Genomic DNA, 18,171 nt, shown 5'->3' with positions numbered 1-18,171 from the left:
CTATAGTGTCTCACAAAAGTGATGGGACACTTGTGCTTTACAAAAGGAAACTGTAATAGTAAAATAAATTAAATAACCTGTAAAAATTTTTTGTGGGTGTGTTTCATACTTAAATTTAATAACAATTATTACATAACATACATTTTCTCACAATATTAAAATATTAATTTAATAAAAATACAATTGTTTAGAACGGATCAAAAATTGGCTCACATAAGTGATGGGACACCATCAGATACTACTACGTACTACAATAAAAATATTTTTTGGGATTTTTATTTTTAATCAAAAGCAATTGGCAATAATTTATAAAATTATCTGCAGTATTTCTCTCCAGTTTGTTTTGGAATTTTTGTGTTTTTTAGCTCTGTGCAGCCATGAATGCTAAACGAAAAGAAACTTTGCCTGAAATTCGAAAATTAGTTATTAATTTGCCTATTGAACGTGAGAAATCTATTAGAGAACATGCTGAAACAGTTAATTTGAGTCAACAATTTTCAATATCATTAAACGATATAAAAAGAATCATATGATTCAGGATAAAAGAAGACCTGGCCGACCATCAAAGCTATCCAATGGAGTAAAGGAAATTATCGTTCGAAATATTAAAAAAAATCCAAGAATGAACGCTCCTAAATTGCTGCTGATTTACAAGCATTATATGAAGTAATTGTTAATCTTGAGACTATTAGAATAGTAATTCGATTTGCTGGATATCAAAGTAGAGCAGCCAGGAAAAAATTCTTCGTAAGTGAAAAGAATAGAAAACTCAGATTGGCTTTCGCAAAATCCAACATAAATAAGAATTCTGATGACTGGAATGAAGTTACATTTGCTGATGCGAGTAAATTTAATATATTAGGTTCTGACGGTAGAATCTTGGTGTGAAGAAAACCCAGGGAAGAATTTTGCAAACAGAACTTGATGCCAACAGTAAAACATGGTGGAGGGAGTTATGGTATGGGGGTGTATGTCGTCCGCTGGAGTTGGTAATCTTGTTTTTATTGACAGTATAATGGATCAGTACAAGTATACTGACATTTTAAATTAAAATTTGAAATCTTCAGCACGAAAATTGAACCTTCATAGTGATTTTAAATTCTACCACGACAATGACTCCAAGCACACTGCTTTGAACGTTAGACTCTGGCTGCTGTATAACTGTCCTGAAATAATAAAAACACCACCACAATCTACAGACTTAAATCTCATAGAGAATATTTGGCAAGATTTGGAATCAAGAATTCGCAAACACAGCATTTCTTCAAAACAACAATTAAAATTGGTGCTTTAAGAAGAATGGGGTAAAATCACTCCAGAAATCACAAAAAAATTAGTCGAATCCATCCCAAGAAGATTAAATCATGTTTTAAAAGTAAAGGGAAATCCAACAAAATATTAAAAACCTTTTAAAAAGTAAAATTTTTGGATAAATATTTGATGGAAAAGTAAGTGTCCCATCATTTATGTGAGCCATTTTTTGCTCCATTCTGAACAATTGTATTTTTATTAAATTAATATTTTAATATTTTGAGAAAATGTATGCTATGTAATAATTGTTACTAAATTTAAGTATGAAACACACCCACAAAAAACTTTTAGATGTTTTTTAATTTATTTTCCTACAGTTTCCCTTTGTAAAGGACAGGTGTCCCATCACTTTTGTGAGACACTGTATATTTAATTTAATTGCGTCAGGTACGCACTTATCAAGTATATTAAAAATCATTTCAATTAACATTCGTTTCATTTTTCTCTTTAAATTAAAATAATATTTAGGTTTCCAAAAATTATACATACTTCCTGAATCTGAAATATACCTAAACCATTTTTTCTATAGAAAGTTAACTTCGCGAAACGCAAGTATTTATTTTAGTTAGAACATCAAAACTGGCGCCCGAATACTGTTCCAATCGTGTCATAGGAGACTGGGAAGTTTGGCTGCTGCAAGGCTTCAAGTTCCACCGGCACCAGTCAACCCAGTGGAGGGTTTCAGTTTCATAATTAAAGCCACGAAAACTCTTGAAACCTACCATTATGTTTGACGGAAAAGGATTCGTAATGTCGTTTCTGAAGCAATTGGAATTACATTTTACACTGCATCCTGTTCCAGAATTACAAGTCACTATTGCCACGGCAAATTTAAAGGTTGCACAGACAAGTTCCTGCTAAGCGAATCAGAAAGTGACACATACACCTGACAAACATTTAAAATTCGCTGTTAAAGGCGTTACCAGTAGTAAAGAAACGCTAAGCTGAAAATTGAACGTTTTAGTAAATATCAAACGAAGGTGGAAGAACTGACGGATCTCATTTTAGGTAAGATGAAAGATTCAAGTGTTTAATTTATTGTACGGCAACACGCAGACGCCGAAGTAATAGAAGTAATTGTATCAAGTCTGCTTTTCCCGATTCAGGATTTTTTCGAGGTCAGGAATCGCAACACGCTCGGAAGTTTATTTCAACTTGCCATAAAATTAGGAACTTGGCGAGCATCAGAGAAAATGCGAACGTCGAGTTATGGGCATAGGTCGTCTGGTCAGTATTCGAGGTTTTCGCCCCTACAAAGACAACAGGGTAGCCAGAATAGGCACTATCCCTATGGGCAAACACATGCGAAAGCAAAAGATGGCAGTAGAAGTGCAAAAGACTGCAAAAAGTGGTGGTAGACAAAGAGCAGTTTTGGCGATCGCCCAGAGTATGCAGCAAGAAAAACAAGAGGCGGAAAAGGAACAGAATTTAAACTCATGTGGGTGACCGATGATTAGAGGGTACTGTTGCCCCTGATGAAAGTTATTTTAGTGAAAAGAAAATTATATTTTCTATGGATTATAATCCAGTAGAATTTGATCTGCGCAAATGTCCATAGAGGACATGTAGCTCGCCGCTGCTTTGGAACCTGATCATGAATAAATTGATCTCACAAGATCTACCAGAAGACGTAGAAATGATATGTTTTGCTGACGATCTCATGCTACTTATAAAAGAAGCAGTGGCGTAGCTAGGGTGGGGCAAGGGGGACATCTGTCCCCGGGCGCAGCATCCAAGGGGCGCCAAACTGATGCTACAAAATTTTTTAATGAAATGTTTTCCATTCTTGGCACACAGAAAGGGGCGCAAATTTTTCATTTGTCCTTGGGCGCTGGAAACTCTAGCTACGCCCCTGAAAAGAAGTCTCACTTGAAAAACTAGAAAAGAAATTTTAAGAAATATTTATAGTGATGGATCGTTGGAAGAAAGTAGAAAACCTGGAATTTAGTCTCGACAAGTCTCCGGCAATATTATATCCCAGAGGAAAAACTCGCATAAGAAATCCGAGACTCCTGTATAATTGAACAAAAATAAAATTCGTAACAAGCATGAAATACCTGGGAGTAATCATACACAACAACTTAACATTTACAGAACATTTTAACTACATTCATAAGATAAGTGAGGGAATTTTGAATTTATATAAACGTAATTTTGTACGGGGCGTTTTCAGTATGAAAAAATAATATAATACGCAAAATCTATAAAAACATGATAGTTCCAAAGATAACAACTGGTACTGGGGTGCGGGGAACCACAGCGTCGGAACTCGCCTAATAAAGAAATTAGATACAATACAGAGAAGCTGGCTGCTGTGCATGACCCGAACATTTAGAACCATCTCCACAGAGGTGCTATGCGTATTGGCGGGCATCCCCCCTTTCCTTATCCTATAAATTCTTTTTCGAAAATTGTTTTATAAAGAATAGCAAGAAAGATTTGATAATCTACGAAGATTATTTTGTAACAAGAAGCGTCTTTGAAAAATTAAATACGAATTTAATTCACCCAAAGGAGAGCATATCGATCCCTTATATTAATATGACACCAACAATAGGAAAAATTGACATACATACAGATGGCTCAGGGATTGGAGAGGAAACTGGACTGGCTTTTGTTGTGTATTTCCATGGAAGTGAAATAGAAAATAAAAAAATATAAACTAGAGGAATTTAACTCTGTTTAATCAAGCCTTATTAGCCGCCATCTTAAAAGCGATGAATTGGATAAGAAACTTGTCAAGGCAGCATACAATTCAGATTTATTTTGATTCCCTATCAGTATTAGAAAGACTCTTCAGCCCGGACCAGCTGAGTTTCGATATACTCAAAAAGTGAAAGAATTTCATAGGGATCTTTCCACAAAACAAATACAATTTTCTTGGGTTCACGTTGGATATGAGGGAAATGAGCGGGCGGAAACCTTGAGAAAGAGGCTGCTACTGAGGTAAATGTAAAACGAATAGATTGTCGAGGATCTTTAGGTCCCCGATAATCCTGGAAAGCACTCAGGAAATAATCCTGGAAAGCAATAAGGAAATAATCCCGGAAAGCAATAAGGAAAACGGATCTAATTGTACATAAAGAATGGAATAAAAAATGGAGAGATTCAAACCGTAGAAAGGAATACTTAGAAAACATTGAAGTCTCGAAAAAAAAAATGAAAAACATAACCGATAAACACCTTTGTCAGATCCTTTCAAGTCACGGTAGATTCCCAGCTTATCTAAACAGATTTAAAATTCAAGAAAACGCAGACTGTTTACTATGCGGAAAGCTGGGAAATAGCAGGCACTATGTGGAAGAATGTAAATTAACAAAAGACCTTAGGAATAGGAAGATGGACTTTAAAGACCTGGTTTATACCGGAAATGAAGCAAAAAAATAACAAATGAGATCATGAAAAGAATTAATAAAAACCTGATCGCAATTAGAATAGACCAGAAACAAAGAACACCCAAATGGCTGTTGGAGGAGACCTCGTTTATTCATGTTGTATTGTCCTATATGTTTTCCTTCGTGGCCGGTTTAAAAAAGCCATAAGACGAGCCTGGACCTTCCAGAAGGGTGGACAGCTCCATATCTACCCCTGATGAAGGAAAATCTCTTTATCGTTGCATTAAGTCCTGTGGTCATGAAAAATTTGGATTTGCCAAATCCAAATCCGATTAAACAATGTTCCAACGACTGCATTGTTAGATGCTGGTGTCTAATGCTGCCTCCTGTCACAAGATTTTTTTTATAAAATATTTTAAGCGGCATCGTATTTTTAAAGTAATCCCCTCCCAGGGTAAGCAGTGCATATACTTTGGGAAAGTGGGCCTGCACGTTCAAATTAAAGACGAGGAGCTACGAGTTTCTTGCCTCATAGCCAAAAATTTGCTAGCGCCAGTAATTTTGGGTATTGATTTTTTACGCGCGGCAGGCGCAAAATTAAACTTTAAAGGCACTACTTTACAGCTTCAAATGGAAAGAGTCCAGGAGGAAGAAGGCCAAGTTTTCGATCTCAGCCACCTGCCCAAAGAATAAAAGCGAAGTTGGAAACCTTGGTAAGAATATTTCATAAATTATTCGATTCTAAGCCCGAGTTTTGTCAGGTGATTAGCCATGAAATCGATACGGGTAATGCTGCCTCTGTAAAAAGGAAGCGATATAGGTATGAAAAGACCAAGGAAGAAATTATTGAGCAACACATTCAAGAGATGTTAAAGAATAAAATAATAATCCCCAAAAACAGTCCTTATGCGAGTCCTGTAGTATTATGGCGTAAGAAAAATAATCTTCTAACTTCGGATCACCAAGCATGGCGATTTTCCGTCGATTATTGTAAACTAAATAGTATTATTAAATATCCAGTACATCCCCTGCTAATAAAAGACGAAGTTATTAGAAAAATATAATCTATGAAGTATATGACTACTTTAGACCTAACGTCAGGCTATTTTCAAATTGGCGCAAAATCGAGGACTTCCAGAAAACAGCATTTAGTACTAAATCAGGCGTATATGACTTTTTAAGAATGCCGTTTGGTCTACGCGAAGTTTCGGCAACATTCCAACGTATGACGGACATTGTGTCAAGGCCCGTACTAGGAAAAGAACTTTTATATATCTCGATGATATAATTATAAATAGTGAATCAATTGATGAGCATACTCAACATCTAAATGAAGTATTTCTTGTGAAACGAAACTGGCTTCAAAGTACACGCCTCGAAGTGTAAATTTGTCTCAAAAGAACTTCGTTACTTCGGTTATAAAATTTCACAAAAAGGTAATGGGGGGAAAAAAGTAAGTAAATAAAATAAAATTCAAGCAATCAAAAATTACAAACACAGCAAAGAATCTGGCATTATTTCACGGCATGTGCTCGTATTGCAGATCATTTAGAAAAGACTTCGCAAAAATTATTAAACCTTTATTGCTTTTAAAAAAAGGAAAAAAAAAAAAAAAAAAAGATTTGCTTGGACTGCAGAAGTGAACACGGTATTTGAGCAACTTAAGCAAGCATTAATTAAAGTTCCGTTACTGAAATTCCGGAGAGGGAATCAGAATTTGGAAACCACCACTGATGCTTCGGACTATGCAGTTGGCGCCGTTCTGTCCCAATACGGTCAACCAGTATCTTAATTTAACGAAACGCTGAACCCAACAAAAGAAACTATACCGCTCCGGAAGGCGTAATGGCAGACCGCACATTGAGTTGAACAGTGTTAAACGAATGTCGCATACTGCGCATGCCCAGAAACATATTTGGCGTAATTATTATGTTGGCGCGATTTGAAAAGAGGATAAATACGGTATGTGGTAGATGTACCGCCATCTGATTGTAAACAAATCCGCCGTTTAAGTCTTCGTAGAGTATATGTGCAATATAATTACTGTGTAAAATTAGATTGTTTTCCTGTACTACTCCAACAACTGGAAAGTTGAACGATACGATCAAGTTTAAATTCGATTGAAGAGTGCAAAAAATGGGTAAAGGAAATCAGCGTAAATGCAGATGCTCCAGTGGATAGCGCGAGCTTCAAACCAAATGCTATTGCAAGATTGCTTTCAGGTATGTATATATTTTCCCATTTCAGTAAATTTGATATGTTATATGTGCAATATGTGATATATTGTATTTTAACACATATACAGTTCATTAACATTTCCTAAATTTCTATATAATGTAGCATTAAGAAAGATGTTTTAAGAAATAATTTGTTTCCTTACTGTTTTAATTTTTTTCGAAAAGAAACATCATTTTCGAGAAACTTCAAGAAGAAAGTTATTAGTATGTACAGCATAATTTTATTACAGCTAAAACTGATGCAAGGTACTTGAGTCTTTTATCTCCAAATGTGTTGAAATGTTTTGGTTGAAGTTAATATGATATAAAATAATGTAATGAACTCGTAATGTAATGAATTGTGGAATAACTGTGAAGAATTGGTAAAAATAAAATATGATTGGTTTAAATTTACTTAACTCGTTATACTATCAAATATCTATTTCATAGGAAAACCTGATGAAATATTAAATGTAACAAGTTCTATTTTTAAAAGGCAGATGATTGTACAGCATGTAGGAGTTGATGATCATTTTGGTACAACTCTGATATACGCCCTAATTTCACCAAATGTTTCATACTTAAATTTAATAACAATTATTACATAACATACATTTTCTCACAATATTAAAATATTAATTTAATAAAAATACAATTGTTTAGAACGGATCAAAAATTGGCTCACATAAGTGATGGGACACCATCAGATACTACTACGTACTACAATAAAAATATTTTTTGGGATTTTTATTTTTAATCAAAAGCAATTGGCAATAATTTATAAAATTATCTGCAGTATTTCTCTCCAGTTTGTTTTGGAATTTTTGTGTTTTTTAGCTCTGTGCAGCCATGAATGCTAAACGAAAAGAAACTTTGCCTGAAATTCGAAAATTAGTTATTAATTTGCCTATTGAACGTGAGAAATCTATTAGAGAACATGCTGAAACAGTTAATTTGAGTCAACAATTTTCAATATCATTAAACGATATAAAAAGAATCATATGATTCAGGATAAAAGAAGACCTGGCCGACCATCAAAGCTATCCAATGGAGTAAAGGAAATTATCGTTCGAAATATTAAAAAAAATCCAAGAATGAACGCTCCTAAATTGCTGCTGATTTACAAGCATTATATGAAGTAATTGTTAATCTTGAGACTATTAGAATAGTAATTCGATTTGCTGGATATCAAAGTAGAGCAGCCAGGAAAAAATTCTTCGTAAGTGAAAAGAATAGAAAACTCAGATTGGCTTTCGCAAAATCCAACATAAATAAGAATTCTGATGACTGGAATGAAGTTACATTTGCTGATGCGAGTAAATTTAATATATTAGGTTCTGACGGTAGAATCTTGGTGTGAAGAAAACCCAGGGAAGAATTTTGCAAACAGAACTTGATGCCAACAGTAAAACATGGTGGAGGGAGTTATGGTATGGGGGTGTATGTCGTCCGCTGGAGTTGGTAATCTTGTTTTTATTGACAGTATAATGGATCAGTACAAGTATACTGACATTTTAAATTAAAATTTGAAATCTTCAGCACGAAAATTGAACCTTCATAGTGATTTTAAATTCTACCACGACAATGACTCCAAGCACACTGCTTTGAACGTTAGACTCTGGCTGCTGTATAACTGTCCTGAAATAATAAAAACACCACCACAATCTACAGACTTAAATCTCATAGAGAATATTTGGCAAGATTTGGAATCAAGAATTCGCAAACACAGCATTTCTTCAAAACAACAATTAAAATTGGTGCTTTAAGAAGAATGGGGTAAAATCACTCCAGAAATCACAAAAAAATTAGTCGAATCCATCCCAAGAAGATTAAATCATGTTTTAAAAGTAAAGGGAAATCCAACAAAATATTAAAAACCTTTTAAAAAGTAAAATTTTTGGATAAATATTTGATGGAAAAGTAAGTGTCCCATCATTTATGTGAGCCATTTTTTGCTCCATTCTGAACAATTGTATTTTTATTAAATTAATATTTTAATATTTTGAGAAAATGTATGCTATGTAATAATTGTTACTAAATTTAAGTATGAAACACACCCACAAAAAACTTTTAGATGTTTTTTAATTTATTTTCCTACAGTTTCCCTTTGTAAAGGACAGGTGTCCCATCACTTTTGTGAGACACTGTATATTTAATTTAATTGCGTCAGGTACGCACTTATCAAGTATATTAAAAATCATTTCAATTAACATTCGTTTCATTTTTCTCTTTAAATTAAAATAATATTTAGGTTTCCAAAAATTATACATACTTCCTGAATCTGAAATATACCTAAACCATTTTTTCTATAGAAAGTTAACTTCGCGAAACGCAAGTATTTATTTTAGTTAGAACATCAAAACTGGCGCCCGAATACTGTTCCAATCGTGTCATAGGAGACTGGGAAGTTTGGCTGCTGCAAGGCTTCAAGTTCCACCGGCACCAGTCAACCCAGTGGAGGGTTTCAGTTTCATAATTAAAGCCACGAAGGCTCTTGAAACCTACCATTATGTTTGACGGAAAAGGATTCGTAATGTCGTTTCTGAAGCAATTGGAATTACATTTTACACTGCATCCTGTTCCAGAATTACAAGTCACTATTGCCACGGCAAATTTAAAGGTTGCACAGACAAGTTCCTGCTAAGCGAATCAGAAAGTGACACATACACCTGGCAAACATTTAAAATTCGCTGTTAAAGGCGTTACCAGTAGTAAAGAAACGCTAAGCTGAAAATTGAACGTTTTAGTAAATATCAAACGAAGGTGGAAGAACTGACGGATCTCATTTTAGGTAAGATGAAAGATTCAAGTGTTTAATTTATTGTACGGCAACACGCAGACGCCGAAGTAATAGAAGTAATTGTATCAAGTCTGCTTTTCCCGATTCAGGATTTTTTCGAGGTCAGGAATCGCAACACGCTCGGAAGTTTATTTCAACTTGCCATAAAATTAGGAACTTGGCGAGCATCAGAGAAAATGCGAACGTCGAGTTATGGGCAAAGGTCGTCTGGTCAGTATTCGAGGTTTTCGCCCCTACAAAGACAACAGGGTAGCCAGAATAGGCACTATCCCTATGGGCAAACACATGCGAAAGGAAAAGATGGCAGTAGAAGTGCAAAAGACTGCAAAAAGTGGTGGTAGACAAAGAGCAGTTTTGGCGATCGCCCAGAGTATGCAGCAAGAAAAACAAGAGGCGGAAAAGGAACAGAATTTAAACTCATGTGGGTGACCGATGATTAGAGGGTACTGTTGCCCCTGATGAAAGTTATTTTAGTGAAAAGAAAATTATATTTTCTATGGATTATAATCCAGTAGAATTTGATCTGCGCAAATGTCCATAGAGGACATGTAGCTCGCCGCTGCTTTGGAACCTGATCATGAATAAATTGATCGCACAAGATCTACCAGAAGACGTAGAAATGATATGTTTTGCTGACGATCTCATGCTACTTATAAAAGAAGCAGTGGCGTAGCTAGGGTGGGGCAAGGGGGACATCTGTCCCCGGGCGCAGCATCCAAGGGGCGCCAAACTGATGCTACAAAATTTTTTAATGAAATGTTTTCCATTCTTGGCACACAGAAAGGGGCGCAAATTTTTCATTTGTCCTTGGGCGCTGGAAACTCTAGCTACGCCCCTGAAAAGAAGTCTCACTTGAAAAACTAGAAAAGAAATTTTAAGAAATATTTATAGTGATGGATCGTTGGAAGAAAGTAGAAAACCTGGAATTTAGTCTCGACAAGTCTCCGGCAATATTATATCCCAGAGGAAAAACTCGCATAAGAAATCCGAGACTCCTGTATAATTGAACAAAAATAAAATTCGTAACAAGCATGAAATACCTGGGAGTAATCATACACAACAACTTAACATTTACAGAACATTTTAACTACATTCATAAGATAAGTGAGGGAATTTTGAATTTATATAAACGTAATTTTGTACGGGACGTTTTCAGTATGAAAAAATAATATAATACGCAAAATCTATAAAAACATGATAGTTCCAAAGATAACAACTGGTACTGGGGTGCGGGGAACCACAGCGTCGGAACTCGCCTAATAAAGAAATTAGATACAATACAGAGAAGCTGGCTGCTGTGCATGACCCGAACATTTAGAACCATCTCCACAGAGGTGCTATGCGTATTGGCGGGCATCCCCCCTTTCCTTATCCTATAAATCCTTTTTCGAAAATTGTTTAATAAAGAATAGCAAGAAAGATTTGATAATCTACGAAGATTATTTTGTAACAAGAAGCGTCTTTGAAAAATTAAATACGAATTTAATTCACCCAAAGGAGAGCATATCGATCCCTTATATTAATATGACACCAACAATAGGAAAAATTGACATACATACAGATGGCTCAGGGATTGGAGAGGAAACTGGACTGGCTTTTGTTGTGTATTTCCATGGAAGTGAAATAGAAAATAAAAAAATATAAACTAGAGGAATTTAACTCTGTTTAATCAAGCCTTATTAGCCGCCATCTTAAAAGCGATGAATTGGATAAGAAACTTGTCAAGGCAGCATACAATTCAGATTTATTTTGATTCCCTATCAGTATTAGAAAGACTCTTCAGCCCGGACCAGCTGAGTTTCGATATACTCAAAAAGTGAAAGAATTTCATAGGGATCTTTCCACAAAACAAATACAATTTTCTTGGGTTCACGTTGGATATGAGGGAAATGAGCGGGCGGAAACCTTGAGAAAGAGGCTGCTACTGAGGTAAATGTAAAACGAATAGATTGTCGAGGATCTTTAGGTCCCCGATAATCCTGGAAAGCACTCAGGAAATAATCCTGGAAAGCAATAAGGAAATAATCCCGGAAAGCAATAAGGAAAACGGATCTAATTGTACATAAAGAATGGAATAAAAAATGGAGAGATTCAAACCGTAGAAAGGAATACTTAGAAAACATTGAAGTCTCGAAAAAAAAAATGAAAAACATAACCGATAAACACCTTTGTCAGATCCTTTCAAGTCACGGTAGATTCCCAGCTTATCTAAACAGATTTAAAATTCAAGAAAACGCAGACTGTTTACTATGCGGAAAGCTGGGAAATAGCAGGCACTATGTGGAAGAATGTAAATTAACAAAAGACCTTAGGAATAGGAAGATGGACTTTAAAGACCTGGTTTATACCGGAAATGAAGCAAAAAAATAACAAATGAGATCATGAAAAGAATTAATAAAAACCTGATCGCAATTAGAATAGACCAGAAACAAAGAACACCCAAATGGCTGTTGGAGGAGACCTCGTTTATTCATGTTGTATTGTCCTATATGTTTTCCTTCGTGGCCGGTTTAAAAAAGCCATAAGACGAGCCTGGACTTTCCAGGAGGGTGGACAGCTCCATATCTACCCCTGATGAAGGAAAATCTCTTTATCGTTACATTAAGTCCTGTGGTCATGAAAAATTTGGATTTGCCAAATCCAAATCCGATTAAATAATGTTCCAACGACTGCATTGTTAGATGCTGGTGTCTAATGCTGCCTCCTGTCACAAGATTTTTTTTATAAAATATTTTAAGCGGCATCGTATTTTTAAAGTAATCCCCTCCCAGGGTAAGCAGTGCATATACTTTGGGAAAGTGGGCCTGCACGTTCAAATTAAAGACGAGGAGCTACGAGTTTCTTGCCTCATAGCCAAAAATTTGCTAGCGCCAGTAATTTTGGGTATTGATTTTTTACGCGCGGCAGGCGCAAAATTAAACTTTAAAGGCACTACTTTACAGCTTCAAATGGAAAGAGTCCAGGAGGAAGAAGGCCAAGTTTTCGATCTCAGCCACCTGCCCAAAGAATAAAAGCGAAGTTGGAAACCTTGGTAAGAATATTTCATAAATTATTCGATTCTAAGCCCGAGTTTTGTCAGGTGATTAGCCATGAAATCGATACGGGTAATGCTGCCTCTGTAAAAAGGAAGCGATATAGGTATGAAAAGACCAAGGAAGAAATTATTGAGCAACACATTCAAGAGATGTTAAAGAATAAAATAATAATCCCCAAAAGCAGTCCTTATGCGAGTCCTGTAGTATTATGGCGTAAGAAAAATAATCTTCTAACTTCGGATCACCAAGCATGGCGATTTTCCGTCGATTATTGTAAACTAAATAGTATTATTAAATATCCAGTACATCCCCTGCTAATAAAAGACGATGTTATTAGAAAAATATAATCTATGAAGTATATGACTACTTTAGACCTAACGTCAGGCTATTTTCAAATTGGCGCAAAATCGAGGACTTCCAGAAAACAGCATTTAGTACTAAATCAGGCGTATATGACTTTTTAAGAATGCCGTTTGGTCTACGCGAAGTTTCGGCAACATTCCAACGTATGACGGACATTGTGTCAAGGCCCGTACTAGGAAAAGAACTTTTATATATCTCGATGATATAATTATAAATAGTGAATCAATTGATGAGCATACTCAACATCTAAATGAAGTATTTCTTGTGAAACGAAACTGGCTTCAAAGTACACGCCTCGAAGTGTAAATTTGTCTCAAAAGAACTTCGTTACTTCGGTTATAAAATTTCACAAAAAGGTAATGGGGGAAAAAAAGTAAGTAAATAAAATAAAATTCAAGCAATCAAAAATTACAAACACAGCAAAGAATCTGGCATTATTTCACGGCATGTGCTCGTATTGCAGATCATTTAGAAAAGACTTCGCAAAAATTATTAAACCTTTATTGCTTTTAAAAAAAGGAAAAAAAAAAAAAAGATTTGCTTGGACTGCAGAAGTGAACACGGCATTTGAGCAACTTAAGCAAGCATTAATTAAAGTTCCGTTACTGAAATTCCGGAGAGGGAATCAGAATTTGGAAACCACCACTGATGCTTCGGACTATGCAGTTGGCGCCGTTCTGTCCCAATACGGTCAACCAGTATCTTAATTTAACGAAACGCTGAACCCAACAAAAGAAACTATACCGCTCCGGAAGGCGTAATGGCAGACCGCACATTGAGTTGAACAGTGTTAAACGAATGTCGCATACTGCGCATGCCCAGAAACAAATTTGGCGTAATTATTATGTTGGCGCGATTTGAAAAGAGGATAAATACGGTATGTGGTAAATGTACCGCCATCTGATTGTAAACAAATCCGCCGTTTAAGTCTTCGTAGAGTATATGTGCAATGTAATTACTGTGTAAAATTAGATTGTTTTCCTGTACTACTCCAACAACTGGAAAGTTGAACGATACGATCAAGTTTAAATTCGATTGAAGAGTGCAAAAAATGGGTAAAGGAAATCAGCGTAAATGCAGATGCTCCAGTGGATAGCACGAGCTTCAAACCAAATGCTATTGCAAGATTGCTTTCAGGTATGTATATATTTTCCCATTTCAGTAAATTTGATATGTTATATGTGCAATATGTGATATATTGTATTTTAACACATATACAGTTCATTAACATTTCCTAAATTTCTATATAATGTAGCATTAAGAAAGATGTTTTAAGAAATAATTTGTTTCCTTACTGTTTTAATTTTTTTCGAAAAGAAACATCATTTTCGAGAAACTTCAAGAAGAAAGTTATTAGTATGTACAGCATAATTTTATTACAGCTAAAACTGATGCAAGGTACTTGAGTCTTTTATCTCCAAATGTGTTGAAATGTTTTGGTTGAAGTTAATATGATATAAAATAATGTAATGAACTCGTAATGTAATGAATTGTGGAATAACTGTGAAGAATTGGTAAAAATAAAATATGATTGGTTTAAATTTACTTAACTCGTTATACTATCAAATATCTATTTCATAGGAAAACCTGATGAAATATTAAATGTAACAAGTTCTATTTTTAAAAGGCAGATGATTGTACAGCATGTAGGAGTTGATGATCATTTTGGTACAACTCTGATATACGCCCTAATTTCACCAAATGTGGCGATATGTGTTCTGCGCTGGTTTTTGGCGCGATTGCGTGTTCTATGGCAACCCTGTTGACGTTGAACAATCTTTAGCTGGAGCTCGTTGATTCGCGTTTGTGTCTGAGGAGATGGGAGGGAAAGATAAAGAAGTTGTTGAATTGAAGTTCGGCAAAAGGAAATATCATTGTGGCCATCCTGTTGAGGAGTAGTGGGTATTTGGAGGTGTGGAAGGAGGGTCTGGGAGATTATTTTTAATGCCGGTGCATGATAGAAGTAGGGATTTGTGATTTTATTTATTTGTGAACCATAGTATGAATTTTCTGGAGTGTGTCTGGCTGTCATGTAAATACGATAGTAATTACGTGGCGGTATGAAATTGGCATTTCTGCTGCTCGAAAAAGCATTAATTCATAGTAAGTGCATTTTATTTTATTCTTGTTCTTATTTTGTAGAATGTTATGTTCATTGGTTGTTTAGTATGAATTTCTGTCGTTGTTGTTTTTGAAACAAAACGCTGTGTACATGGTATTATTTGAAATTTATTGTTATTATGTTATTTTACTAAAGCGAGGTGTGCGTAGATCGTAGATTCGTTCCTTGCCTAAATTGTGCAATTCGTAGATGTTTTTTTAAGTTTAAACAGGATGCTGTGTACATGGTATTCTTTGAAATTTATTGTTGTTATGCTAATTTATTAAAGCGAGGTGTGCGTAGTTTGTAAATTCGTTCGTTGCCTACATTGTGCCATTCGTATACTTTTTTTAAGTTAAAACATGTGGCTGTGTGCATGGATTCTTGTCAAATATTTTTGGTTAGAAACTTTATGTTTTTGCTATCTAAATTTTTTGTTTTTGTTTCGGATTTTTAGCTTAAATCGTGTGATCAAAACGTAGTTTTTGGAGACATTTTAGGCTTAAAGTTCGAAATATAAACAAAAAATTTAGATAGTAATATGGCAGCGTGAAGTTTCTCGCCAAAAATGTTTGGCGAGAAATTTGGCGACTTGAGGGCGCATATCAGAGTAGTTCCATTATTACATAACATTGCACTTAAATATTACAAAGTATGCTTGGATTGTTTTCATGCACGCTATATATTATTGCAAATTATTTCTTCATAAAATTGTATATTTCTGCAGTGAAAAGTCTGTATGCCATCATGAAAGTTATAGGAAAACATGTACATGTACTGCACAAGTAGCAGGAAGGCAAGATAACAATTATGACTGTCAATCATCATTTGCTTGTATCTGTCAAGCTGACTATACAGACTATAGTAGCCAAAGATAATTTGTGGAAAGTGTGTACCAGAGATGAATATATAAATTACAGTTAGTAGATGATCATTCTTTGTAAAATTTAAATACAATAACCCCTTATTTCATTTTTTATAAATTTTCTTATTATTATGATGTGATTTCACAACCATTGACGCTCTCGTGTTGTTAAATAATTCAGTCAGCACTGAACAACATATCATTTCATTGGCATAAAAATAAAATATTTTGTGTGTATGACCAAGTTATGATCTAAGATTTTTCAATACTTAAATCATTATTTTAAAGATTTTTTATAAAATTATTTTAATTTTAGGCATTGGCACAGTGAATGGCAGCTGAAAAATTTTGACCGTTGTTTCTGGAAGTGGAATGTTAAGATGTAAGTAAATGTCTGAGATGTAAGTAAATGTTAATAAAACTGTGAAGTACTTAATTGTATGCTTTGCTAATGAATATGTACTAGGCAATTCTGGTTATTATGAAAGAGGTGAAATTTTAAATACAGTTGTTTCAATGACAATTATTACAGACATTATTTAATTTTGTAATAATGCTAATTAAATATATGAATTAAGAAAATGCAAAAATTAGTGCATAAGCATACTAAGTAGTTCAGAGTTAGATTTATAATTAATTTATAGTAGACACTCATTCACACATACGATAACTCGAACACACTCGACAGCCATGGAGATCACGAATAAGCTAGCGTAGGGTTGCTTAGTCGCCAATATTTCTCCTCGCTCCAAAGGTACACCATCAAGCATGTGCAGTAAGCGAAATTCGCTTAACGCTGTTCAACTCAATGTGCGGTCTGCCATTACGCGCTCCAGAATAGGAAACATTAGCTGTGCTATTAGGAGTTAAAAAATTCCGAGTATGCTTTGGAAAAGCCGAAATAACAGTCTATTTAGACCACACTGCCATCGGTTGTTTGTATTTATCTCTGTGGCTCGCAAGGTGAACTCTTAAACTACAAGAATTTAATCTTATTATCAAGCATACACCAGGAAAGGAAAATATCGCTGAAGATATATTATCTAGAGTAAAGCTAGATGGGGAGGAGAACAAGGTCAAATGCATCATGTTAACATAAATTAACATAAAAAATAATTTATTCCTGAGACACAATTATTTCTGAATTGAAAGCAGACCCCAAGTTAAAACATTAATGCAGTTAGAAACAGAGCAGCGAATTATGAAATTATCTAAATATTCTACATGAGTTACATTATTCTCCTATTTCAGGCCACCCCTTGGAATCAGAAAAACAGTCCAAAGAGTCCGCAAAGCAGTTTATTTTCCACAATTACAGAAAGTTGTAAGTGTGTATGTCAGGTCATGCCATATGAGTCAATTCATTGAAAAATATTAACTACAGCCCGATCGGGTACCTAAACAGTATTAGCCCTTATTGACTAGTTCGGTCCATATCCTCTAAGTCAAATAAAAATAGATCTCTCCTGATTATCATGGACCATTTTCCAAATGGGTAAGATAGCTCCCTTCAAAAGAGACTCCGTAAAAGTTGATTCTGAATCATTTTTTAATAAATATATATTAAAATATGGGGGCTCATTAAAAGAAATTTCAAATAATGGTTAACAATTTGGAGTCAAAACTTTGAAAACTTACGTGCAGAGATTGGCCTACAACATTTAAAGATGGTTCCATATCATATGCAGTCTAATATAGCGGAACAAGTAAATAAAAATACAGCCAAAATTATTTGAAGTTCAGAAACTTTATTATGATCAGAACAGAAGGCAGGTGGATTTTAACATTGAGCAGAAAGGCCTCAAAGTGAAACATACATTATCGTCTGCTCAAGAAAACAAGGTTGCAAACTTCTTCGGAAAATCTGAGGAGCCATTTATAATTGAAAATGTTAGATACATTATACTGTACCTCAAAGACAAAAGTGGAGAGGGAAGTGTGGCAAATATTAATCAGGTTAAGCCATACTTTGATGGAAATGATTTTGAAGTACTGAAAGATCTTTTTCAGAAAACTGGAAGAGAACCGAGTGCCAGTATTGCAAGAACTTCAAAACACTCCAGAGAACAAAAGAACAGCAACTTCTATCTCAGATCAGCGCCAGAAGAGAGCAAACGTAGATGTCAACGAGGAGAAAGCATCCAC

Source organism: Stegodyphus dumicola, chromosome 4 (genome assembly GCF_044657685.1).
Source record: "Stegodyphus dumicola isolate Sdum_Otavi_A_Nest chromosome 4, ASM4465768v1".
In the NCBI taxonomy this organism is placed as follows: domain Eukaryota; kingdom Metazoa; phylum Arthropoda; class Arachnida; order Araneae; family Eresidae; genus Stegodyphus; species Stegodyphus dumicola.
This window is presented reverse-complemented; position numbering follows the sequence as displayed.